The following is a 12,796-nucleotide window of genomic DNA, read 5'->3' as shown; positions in this document are numbered from 1 at the left end:
TGCAGTTGTCCAAATCAACGTCGTCCTTCCGATAAAATATGCTATCATTCTTACACGCTGATCTTCTCACCAAGTAAACCCAAATCTCTTATGAACTTCTTAGTACTATAGTAATCCATGGGGAGAGTGTAATCGTGGGCCAATTTATGAGCAGCCTTCTGGGATATACGATCATATATATGCTGAGAAATATGGCTCTCGATCTTGAATTCACCAACTCAGCAACAAACCTAATTGAGATTGGGTGCAACCGCTCCAGAACGGCCGCTTTGCAGCATGCACTACATTCTGAAACCGATCTGCCAGCCCAAACACATAATCATAAAGGACCCCACCATAATATAAACGAGGCACTGCCTTAGTAGGACAGAACCTCGTATCATTATCACGCACAACATCCTAGTTATAATTAGCAGACCTGAAGTCGGCCTGGTGGCCGAAAATCATCCTCTACGCTGCATCATCCAAGTGCGCCACCTCATGAGAAACAGAAGTTTGCTCCTTCTGCAAAGGGGCCTTGATGACGGCCTCAAAATACTCGTGCACCCTCTCCTCGCCATGAGAAGTGCAATTATAATACTCTGGCGTAAAACCATTCATATACAAATCAAAATTTAAGTCGTCCGTGGTTCTAAAAGAATCATTTTTGCACTTCTGATAAGGAAACTTAATTATCTCACCATCAATATATGCATGTTGAGATTTGACCCATTGTATAAATATAGAACACCATCCTCAAACTATGGATTAAAACCCACCCTACTGGGCTGGTTGTTTTCATACTTTCATCTCCTCAACTATCTTAATATGATCATGGTTCCTACACACGCACACACACACATATATACATATATCATTATAACGTTAGATTTAATTGACAAAATTACAACAAATATAATCAATTGAAAAATAAAGGTTTAAAGTTATTACCTGATCAAAATAACTTCAAATATCAACGAAAATTCAAGAGAGGTTAACTGAACAAGAGTATAAGAATATTAGTGGGATAGTGACAGATCAAGAAATTCCAGAGAGATTCAAGAAGTACAGATAAAATAAGAAGAATGAAAGAAAATAATGAAATAAAATGGAAAGAGAGGAACACGTATATATATAGAAAAATTTGGAACGGTTACTAGAACACATATTTAGCCGTTAAAAGTAGCCATTATTTTGCAATTTAAATGGTCATTGCAATGGAATTAAGAATGGTTTTTCGACCGTTAAATTATAGTCGTTGTACTTTATTTGGAACTATCTTAGTAATACACTATTTAATAAAACAATAAAATCGTTCCAAATTGCACCAGTTGTTGGGACGATCATTGTAACACATTCCATTTTAATTAAAACTCATAATTAGGATGTTTTTTTACTTAATTGCTTAGGTGCGTACTAAAAATCGTTCCAAATTGTACCTCATTGTGGAATACGTTTACTAACCGTCATTTTTTGAACATCAGTTATCTCACATATAGGAACGTTCAATGTAAGACTGCCCCTAATTCTAATATTATGTTTCAAACAGAATTCCAACCATCTACTATTACTATATTCAAACTGTCTTTGGAACAACATTTATAACTATTTATTTGGAACACATTTTGGCACGCTTTGCCAATTTCAAAAATTTAATCCATGAAAAATGGTGATCATGACGTTATCTATCAGGTTGTATTCCTATTGTGTTCCAATACCCATCTCAATATAAAACGGAATTTGGAACGGTCTACTGATACGTGCAAAATCCCGCCTTTTTTTGTAGTGTATTTTATTTAAATTGTTGCAACACTATAGATATTCCGACTTTGGACACAATTTAACGTGTCATAAATACACTCATATTCCTATTAAAGTTGTGTTTAGTTGTCGTTGATGTTGAATTTTATTTTTTGTTCTGCTTTAAATACATTCATTTTTCTTTATGCATCCATACACACATCACACTCACACTAACACACTCACATACATAATAAATCACCCTACGATTGCTTACTTACCCTCTTGTCTTTGTATCCTCCATTTTATATCATTTGTGTGTCTCTCCCCCCTCCCTTCACATACTCCAAAGTATTCTTTGTGCACACAAGAGAAGATGGAGCAAAACTCAAATAAAGGGAGAAATGTAGATCTTTATTCAACGATTCAACTTGATTCACCTTCCGATTCGATTTTACAGTTTTTTACAAAATCTAAAATATATTTAATTTTACCTTGTAGATGGAAACTATACTTGAGAGAGATAACTTTTATGGTGGTTGGAAAGTTAATGGTGTGCTCTTTCCGAAGCCACTTAATTTCAATTTTTCGGTACTACTTCTGCCTTCCCCTCCACCACCACCTTCCCGACAAGTACCTCCAAGAGAACTACCCATAGAGGCAACACCACAAGAACCCATTACATAGAGCACCAATCTCAGCGGAGATTGAATCATCGAGCCGCTGCCTTCCTAACTCTCTTCTGCCTGCTGTTATGCCAAAGTCCCTTGATCAAAATTAAGTTTTCACACATAGAATTGCAGGGAAGAAGGCTGCATGTCATGGTCATCAAACCTGCACATCAACATTGCATTTTCAAACATAGAATTGCACAGAAGAATGTACAGTAAAATTTGAAGATTTGCAAAGTTTGAAGACATTAGAATGAGTGCTCACCGGAGTCTAGTAAATCACACGGTACATAATGAATGTGGCAATGTAATTTATAGATCGGATGGTTTTGTTGACCTTTTCGTGGAAATTAAACTAAGAAAAAGAAATTTCAGTTAGAAAATTAATGCAAGTGAATTATGTATTTTGGAACGTAAGTAATTACGACTCGTGTTAACGAGCAGATAGATCCTTATAGAGAAATATTCATCTTATAAATCCAATAACTAATATTTTAAGAAAATAATATTAACAAATTAATATATAGTTAAGGAGACCCATGCGATTATTTTAATTAATGTATCTTCTGAATCTACTTAATTAAGAAATCCGTGCGGTATATTTACTAATGTACTTTTTGTATCTACTCAATTGAATGACACATGTAGTTATATTAATTAATATATAACATTTTTAGTTTTTGTGGTTCCTGTGCGTTCTCTAACCTCAATAATCCATCTCCCCTCGAGTTGTTCTTTAATTGACAATGGATACTTGCTTCTATCTCTGTATAGACTTCTTCAGTAACCGGGAAGACCACCCTTTGCAAAAGCTGGATTTCTTTGGCTTCCATCTTTCTTCTATTCAAACACTCATTTAGTAATAAAACATAATATGTGGTCTTCCCTGTTGCAATCTTTAATGCAAGAAAAAAAGAATATAAATAAGGTCATACTAATTTTTCGTATTTCATATTCAAATTAAACGTGTAATACAAGTGCAAGGTTCTTTTCTTTTATTAGAATTGCTTCTTTCAAGATTTTCTTATAGTGGATATAAGCAAAGTATGATTCATAGAGAAGAAACTAAAGAGGATATCCTTCGGTTTGTTGAATTCTTATATCAAGAGGTAATTCAAGACAAGCTATAAATAAACATAATACTTTAAATAACTCTGGTCTTAAAATAAAAACTATTATACTGATTTTTGACATCGTCAAATTTATTAGTTTGGTTGAATCTTTAACAACTTATCTGACAATTTAGCTTGTATATAAATTTCATTTGGATGCCATCATTAATATTCACCCACATATTAAAGAAAAAAAAGGGAGAGAGAGAAATAGAGAGAGAGAGTCAGAGAGAGATAAAAGAATATATCAAATCTTGTAACTGCCCCCCCCCACCAACACGGCAATTTTGATTGTTTTTTTTTTTTGGAAAAGTTTTATTTCAAAATTCAAAGGAAAAGCAAAAGGAATTGTGTTCCACTTACAAGATTTAACAATTATTAGTTTTAAATTAGTACATTTTATAAAATTTATACTTAAAATAAAAGATCTGAATAGATGAAGAAGAACGGAGATCAGACCTTTTTTTTTTTTGAGAAAAAAAATGAAAGAAAGAAGGAAAGATCTGCCATACCTGTTGGACTCTTGGAGGCACTTATGAAATAAGATCTGCCAATTAAAATTGAGTGGTTCCGGAAATAGCAGACCATTAACTCTTCCACAACCATAGAAGTTATCTCTCTCAAGTATTATCTACAAGGTGAAAAATTAACAATTGTGAGAGCTTATACAAATCTATAAAATAAAATCTAAAGTTGAATTCAGTTGAATTATTGAGTAAAGATCTACATTGCTTGCTTCATCTTAGACGTCCTCCATCTTTTCTTCTGTGTACAAAGAGTTCTTGGAAGGATGTCTGTGTGTGTGGGAGAGAGAGAGAGAGATAGTGTGTGTGTGTGTGAGAGAGAGAGAGAGAGAATAGGAATGAAAGAAACAACGACAAGAGGGTGACCAAGTAATTGATAGATAATAAACTATGTATCTGTATGGGGGGGGGGGTAAATTTATAGAGTGAATTTAATTGAGACAATTCTCAAAATATTATTTAATGATATTTATACTAACTTATATAAGATATTTTCATGACAAACAGTCAGGTTGATGCCACATCAATACGTCGTATTGACGTAGCACTATCTTCACAAACTGGTCCTTGAATAAATGGTTAGAATAAAAATTATTAATTTCAAAAGATTTAACCCCCATCCCCTCCCCCCCAAAATCAAAATCATTTTGAATAGATTTGAATATTTATGGGGGAAAAAGATTCGAATAGTCCTCTATTTATGTTCCGAAATCATTTTGATCCTTTAATTTTGACAATATTAGGTTTACTCCTATATCTTTCCATTTTGCTTAGATTCGGTCCTTCAGTCAATTGAATGACCATTTTGCCCTTTTTGGTAATAAAGCCTAATAGTCCATTTTATTGCTCTAAAAACGGCCTAACATGCATCCAAAATAAATTAAGTTCTCATAAATTCGTACCTTTTACCGACCGTCTTGTTTCCAGGTATTCCAAGTCCTCAATTTTACGAACTCCCTCCAACCACACTACCGCAACAAATGGTTCACAGGTACTTGGCTCCTTCAACAATCCTATTTCGTTTCTTACCTTAGGACCTAGAAGACACTCCAATATAGGGACTTAATAGAATTTTGGACAATAAATTGGATAGAAGCCTTACTTTTATTGATGAAATATATAGAATATTACTTACATATTATTCCTCTACTGGATGAGATAAGTGTTCAGTCTCTCAGAGGATAGAAGACTTGACTTGTTGGGAAAACCTCCATAAACTAGAAAATTTATAATACAAAGACTCAGAATCGAAAATATTATGCTTTGAAGTGTTGGACAGAATTTTTTCTGACGATCCCCTTCTTCTTTATTGCACCCTATTTATAGGCGTCCGCAGACAAAAATTACAGAAAAAAATATTATAATTTAGAACTATATTTTAATTTTAGCAAAAATATGTTTTAATTTCCAGAAAATATATTATATAAAAGTTTTATAATTTCCAAAAATTATATTTTCATTTTATAAAAATATATTTTTAAATAATTTAGAAAACTATATTTTAATTTAAAAAAAAAATATATGTTTAATTTCATGTGCTATATATTTTAGACAATTTTATAATTTCAAAAAAAATATATTTTAATATAAAAAAAATATGATATATTTTCAAAAATAATTTCTGAAACTAACTTTTAAGAATCTGTTTATGAAAATATTTTCAAAAAATTTTTCGCAAATTTTTAACCGAAATTTTATTTTCAGAAATGGGAGACATCCATTTCAGAAAAATGGGAGGGAAACTATTTTGAAAATATTTTCAATTATATTTCTGAATATATTTTCAGTTATATTTTTTAATTTATTTTTAGAAATATATAAAAAAAAGAAAGGGGAAAGAAAAACTGAAGAAGAAAACTCACCAGGAGGCGAACGGCCAAAGAGGCAAACAGACAGAGGAAGCGGGCGGTGGACGAGGGACGGCGGAATGCGACTGCGGGAGGCGAATGGGAAGAGAGAGAGAGAGAGAGAGTGGAGTGGGGGGTGATCGAGGGAGAAAAGAAAAAATTTGTTTAGAATCAAATATATATTAACTTTTGGAACGGGCTTAGAAATGGACTTTTATAACTATAACATTCCTAAGTCCGCTCCAAAATAAGACAAACGACATCATTTCATGTGCTAAATGGATTTTGAGTGAATATTTGGCACGGTCACTTATTGAAATACTTGTTACTAAAATCGTTCCAGCATCTCAGACGATGTCATTCTAGTGTATATTTTGAAAGATCATTCCTATACTTGTATTGACCGTTCCAATACAAGTGTCAAAATTAATTTATTTTATTACAAAAATTTAAAAATGTAGAAAAAATCGTTCCTGACATGTTAATGATCAAAGTAAAAGTTGACCATAAATTTATGTAGACCATTCACACATATAATTCTTGTTGACATATTGATACATGTTCAACAGATTAAGTAAATTTATATATCCAATATTGTTAGTAGCCTCTTCTACTGTTATATTGTCTCGCCTAATCAGAAAGTTAAAATTTTAATCAGACCGCTGGATATGATTGAATCGAAAAATATTACATTTGATAAGTTTTGGAACTTTTTGTTATAGGGATACTGAGTTGTAGTATCTAATTTACAATCAATGAGGTCAAAAACGATGCAACTATCAGTCAGACCACGTGATTTTACATCAGAATGTATAATATTTATATGAGTTTAAGTTTGAAATTAATCGAGCTCATGAATGTGGAGATATCGTAAGCGGAATGTGAACTAGGAATAATTTGTGCCTTTTAGGAACGCTTTTGCTTTAATTATAGGTACGGTTTTATTCATATTATGTAGTGAACGATTTCATTATACTTTTAGGAACGATTTAATATAAATTTAATTTAGGAGAAGTCAAATATTCAACGACAGTTCCTAATATTGAATTTCCCTCCACTTTTCCTATGGCGCCAATTGAAAATTGTCTGAAGCTCTTATAGGAACATTCAATTTATCATGACCTTTTCTAAATTATGAATTTTTCTCTTTTCTTGAATAATTTTATAATTGTTTCGTGAATGATATTTATTTATTTGCCGGTTCTTAATGTTACATTTGATTATATGCGTGTACAATGAGGAACGGTTACAATAGGAACAATTTTTGTATCGATCGTGGATATTTGAAATGGGTTAGGAACGGTTTTCTCTATTTATAACTGTTCCTGAATAGAACAGATATTTTTAAAAAAAAATATTTAATGAATCAGTAATTTATACAAGGATTATTTGCAAATATCTGATTACAGAAACACTGAACATTCAAATTGTAATTATTGTCCTCTTTAGTCTCGTAATCATTGTCAAAGCTATCTTCGTTAGACTCATCATCAGATTCACAAGTCCCCAATTAGGATGTACCTACTCATTGTTGATTAGCAACATAAAGCTCAACAACTAATTGTATACCATTTGGGGTCATGCAGGTCATAATTATGGTTATCCATCGCAACTTGTGGAGTAGGTATTATCTCATCCTCTTGAAATGCAACTTCGGTCCATCCTCAATGACTCTTCTAGCTTTTGATTTGCAGACAGCTAACCAGTCGACTTTGTGTGACTTCATGCTAGGGTATTCTGTGTAATAGACTTGTATTGCTTGTTGTGCATGGATGAATAGTTCGTTACTTTGATATACTTTCTTGAAGTTTACATTAGCGAAGTGGTAATGAGGATACCTTCATACCTCTCATGGGATCAACTCAACGACATGTAAACAGAATAATTTGCATGTTTGTAATAAGTGGGTAATGTAACTGATTATCTCTTTGAGAATTCCGTAGAAGTCATAGTCTGTGTCTGTATATGATGAGCTTTTGAGACAGACCCCACAGTTCATAGTAGAGTTGCTTACGCTATGAAGTTCAGTGTGGAAATTGTAACCATTCACAAAGTAATACATGAATATTGTGATCTCAGTTGTAGGACCCCAACAATGCGATTTCAAAAGCTCTTCGTTTGGTGTAATTTAATTCAGATTCACCTGTGTTGCACATATTAGAGAATAATATATTGGCAAATTACAGTTGTAACACAATTGTAAAGGCACAATTCATAAGACACAACTTACACGACATTTGAAGCAATCCTTGAATTGAGTAGCTACTAGCTCCTCGACAATGGGGTCCTACAAATGGTAATGCTCGTAAAGTTCATTCAAAAAGGACCTGTTCACATACATATCAATACATAGGTTAAAGTCTAAAATAACAATATGAATAAATTATATCGGTTTCTTTAGACGTAGTCGTAGTATGACGTGACTACTTCACCGTTGGTTGATATGTACATTCGATTATGTAACGTTCTGATCCACTAAGACATCTCTTATTTGATGCCCCACTACCTCGGCTCGGATAGTTGAAAATAGACGATTGGATACAAGTTCGTTCATATAGAGGTCGTCATTCTACTTGGTCCGTTCCTGTTTCGTTTGCAAAGAATCTAAGACTTTATATCTATCAGGTTTTGAATATATTGTCAAACACATTCTTTTCAATGTGCATGACATCAAGATTATGTCTTATTAGATGCGTCGACCAGTACTCGAGTTCCCAGAAGATGTTTTCTTTGTCGACTTATGCTCGCTACCGTACCCATCTAGGAGTGATAATGGCACTTCAACCGTAGACCTGAAATCGTCACCCAATCAAGGATCTGTCCTCCCGTCAATCTTGGTCTTGCAACATTCCTTTGTACTCAGTTCTTAGTGAATACTTTCTTGTTCCTATGGTATGAATGGTCCGAGGGGAGGAAGTGTTAGTGGCAGTCAAACTAGCACCCCTTCCTACAATTTTGCGGGTAGAATTCACGTGTCTTACATACAAATTAGACACCCTATAACACTAATGGAACTCTATCCAAATGTCATCCCATAAATGGATAGGTCGTTCATAATCCACATCAACATGGTGCGCATTAGGAATGTCTCATGCTTTGCACTGTCATGCATCAATACACCCACATGCCACAAATTCTACAAGTCCTTGATTAGCTGCTCCAGGTTAACATCAAAGAGACATTTTGGAATGGAAGGACCGGGGATCACCATCGTCAAGAACGTATACTCAGAATGTTAGAATAGGTTACCAGAAAGCTAATTGGATTGGCGATTTTGGGAACAATTTAGGAATGTTTATGAATGTGATATTATCTTGATAAATGTAGTAAGTTCATCTGTACCACCATGTGTTTATTGTGCTTACTATTTACGTTGAACGGTGTTTTAACATCACAATAAATGGCCATAAACCTAAATAACTCATGTAGGTAGGCTGCGTATTCGATGACAGCTATGAAACCAACTTCCAAGGGTTGGTCTGAAATGTTCCATGTCGAGGACCTCGAGACTGGTCATTGAGAGTCCTAAAGAGACTTACACTAAGTATCGCATTCATTGGTTGAGTGTCGTGTTTCATCAACGACAGACATGGGATGTCTAATAAGTTTAGTCGATTAGTTGACAAGGTTGTTAACTGATTGAACCGACTCACGAGAATCATCATATGGAAGTTTTGGAGGTTTGGTTGGTATGACTTGAATTCTCGGTTCCGATAATATATGATTAGTTCTTGGACTTGTGGAATCATGGCAGCCACATGCATAGGAGAGCAATATCTTGGATCTGGCGAGATATGGCTGTACCTCCAATATGGTCGTTATAAGCGTTGTCCAGTGTAGACGGAGTATGTAATGGGGACGGTGGATTTAATGATAGAATTCGTCCCCTATCAGTATATAATGGATATATTTTCTATGCGCTTCGAGATATTTAGACTCTCTAAATCTATTGCCATAGCGATTAGTCGAATAGGAAATGGTTTCGTTTGTCGAACAATAGAGTAAATGCATTTCAAGTTTTCAGCATAGTTGCCTTGTCTAGGATGGGAACTGATGCCCAATTCCATGCCCTAGTCTAAGGCTGGAAGATGGTCGACGGAACGATTGAACCTGTTTAGAACTTGAGAGCCTAAATATTTACGCCAACATTCACCTAGTCTCTAGTGTTGTGGGCCATTGCAAGACGGTCACCCATGGTGATGGGCGTTTTCGGTTAATGGTTAATTAAAAATAATTAAGTAAATTAGATTTAATTATTTATTTATGTTGGATACAATACCCAAGTCTAGCTGAGGGTGAACCTAAAGAGTCATACACAAATCACTAAGGAATTGGTAGAATTAATTTTGAATTAATTCGAGAAGAAAAAAATTAATTTAATTGGATTAAATTAATTCAAGGAGAAGGTATAAATCATTGGATCATTTATTTATAATCCATTTGACGAATAACTAAAAATTAATTACTTGAATTAATTAACTTTTGGACTTATCATCTTTAAATTAATTAGATTTGACTTAATTAATTGATTGCATCAATTAATTAGTATTCGGGCTTAGATTTATTTTATTGAATTAAATGAATCGTTGGACTCATTTGAGCTAAAATTAATTTAATTAATCATTGTACAATGGACTTTGGTTGGGAATGATTTAATTTGATTAAATCAAGTTTGGTGTATACTTAAAGTCCAAGCCCAATTGAAGGAGGGACCAAGTTAAGAAGGAGTTGAAACTCCTCGCCATGATGAACATAATGGAGTAGTTATTTCGTCATGGTTGAAGGTTATATCCATGAGTGTGTATAGGTTACCTTGGAGGCAAATTGGTAGTTATTAAATTTTGAATTCAATTGTACGTAATATACAAAACTACACACAAATCCTTACACATGAGCCACCTATTTTACTCCTTTTCTCTCTCTCAAAATATTCTCCTTTTGTTCTATATTGAATTTATACAAAACTAAAAAGTAGTGTTTGTTTGGAGTTATTTTTCTTCTTATTCTTTTTTCTATCTAACAATAAAAAAAGAACTATATCTATTCCATAGCGTGGTGTGGACAAATTAGAGGGGTTCTAATTGGAATTATAAAGTGAACAGAAGAGGAACAAAATGGAAAACAACGCACATTGTTGCTCATCCAAAGAAACAAAAGGTAAAGTTTTATATTACATTTTTGTGCCTTTTGTTTCATCCTCTAGCCACATGTCTAGCATGCTTATATATTTATTATTATTCTTTTACCAAAAACCTAATTCGCAAAAATTTTAAAGGGAACACCCTTTTGAACCGTTTTAATTTTTATTTCACGCTTCCGCGCGTTCCCGGGTCATACCAATTCTTTCAATGGTATCGAATTACGTTTCGGTGTTTTCACTTTAGGATTAACATGTTATTATGTGTTGCGCATGAAGAACGTGTTTAATTTATTTTTTAAAAACACGTTTTATGTCTTTGAAGCATGGTTATGTCTTTAAAAAATTTGTAATAGTTTTGCTTTTAAAATATATATGCATTTTTTGAAAAATTGAATTTTCTATATATGTATGATTTTATTTTAGTTCATAATTATAGAAATTTAAAAAAAATTGAAAAATAGAGTAGTACAGCCCTTGTTACCTTGCCGGCTGGTCACTGCCTAGCAGGATAGCGCTTGGGCGCTGGGCGTGCAAGGCCGATAGCAGACAACCGTGTGCGGTTTCGAACAACTGGCCGTTTTGTGTCATTTTTTCCAAAAAAGTGAATTTTTCTGATTTTTGCAATTTTTTTGAAATTATTAATTTTGGCTAATTTTAATTTTAGTTTAATTGGATATTTCTAAAATTAAATTGTGCTATAAATTAATTAGGAAATGGTTTCCAAACAAACAAAAAAAATTGTACATTGAATGCATGGATGATATCCCTTTTTAATTACATTATTAGTATGTTATTTTCTGCATTTAATTATATTTTTGGTATTTGATATTCGATATCTATTGTTAAATACATGGATTGTATTTATTTGTTTAGCATGTTTATATATTATGTAAATGTATTAATTATTATTCATTGGATAAACAATGGGAATGATGACAAAGCTCATTGGCTGAATGCAAGTTTTACTTTTATGTTGGGTGAGGCCTGCGTGTCTCTTTGTTTTAATTTCTTCTTTTGTTTTTAGCCTTGAAATAATAAGGCTTTTTTTCTTCCTCCTTTCGTACTCTCCCCAACTTTTGATTAAGGTTTCGAACTGCAGTTGTAATGACTGTAGTTAGGAATTTGAGGTTTCATTTATATTGAATAATGTAAACTTCCAAGGAGATGAAGGCCTAGGCTTGTTAGACGAAAGAAGAACAAAGAGAAAGGCCTTTCAGAATGATAATGGATTACTATTTTGTAATACTTAGGCCACACCCTAAATTGACCATAGATTCACTGAGAGCTCAGTGAGGCACTTAGGATTGGGCTTGATCATCCAACAGGGGCATGCTAAACTTGTTTTTGCATGTGGTATATGTTTTAATATTTGAAGTATGATGTGTTTGGAATGATTTGTTTATACTCAATGATTAAAACTAATGCATTAAAAAATCTCGTAATGATGAGGTATAGGTTACTACAATCTTAATCTCACTTAGATGGTCCAAGTTAAATATTAGGCCCATAATGGATTAAAACTCAAATGGTTTGATTAAATCCAAGCCTCCCATCCACAGCAATGTGGTGTGGATGTTATTTTCACTGTTTCGTGGTGTCACGAGTCGTGGCATGTTTGGAATGGAAGAAAGCTACACTTTTGTTATAAACAAATGGAATATACTCCCGTTTCCATGTCTAACGAGTCGTGGGGGGCGGCAGTTGCGATATTTGTTTGGTTGATGGGTCGGGCCTATTATTGAGTAGCGTGATTCGCTTGGATTCCTCAAGATTACATGAAAAA

The 12,796-nt window shown here is 33.5% G+C and overlaps 1 long non-coding RNA gene across 1 annotated transcript; it reads right to left on the bottom strand.

Moving 5' to 3' along the window:
- Positions 1-2,165: 2,165 nt before the first annotated feature.
- On the bottom strand, positions 2,166-4,382 carry LOC105178799. Its single transcript, XR_849175.2, has 4 exons — positions 4,230-4,382; positions 4,015-4,133; positions 2,656-2,745; positions 2,166-2,553 (listed from the first exon to the last, which is right to left on the bottom strand). It is a non-coding gene; the product is annotated as an uncharacterized LOC105178799 (long non-coding RNA).
- Positions 4,383-12,796: the final 8,414 nt, after the last annotated feature.

Source organism: Sesamum indicum, unplaced genomic scaffold (genome assembly GCF_000512975.1).
Source record: "Sesamum indicum cultivar Zhongzhi No. 13 unplaced genomic scaffold, S_indicum_v1.0 scaffold00095, whole genome shotgun sequence".
In the NCBI taxonomy this organism is placed as follows: domain Eukaryota; kingdom Viridiplantae; phylum Streptophyta; class Magnoliopsida; order Lamiales; family Pedaliaceae; genus Sesamum; species Sesamum indicum.
Note: the sequence above shows the minus strand (reverse complement) of the source record. Positions and strands in the feature narration are given on the sequence as shown.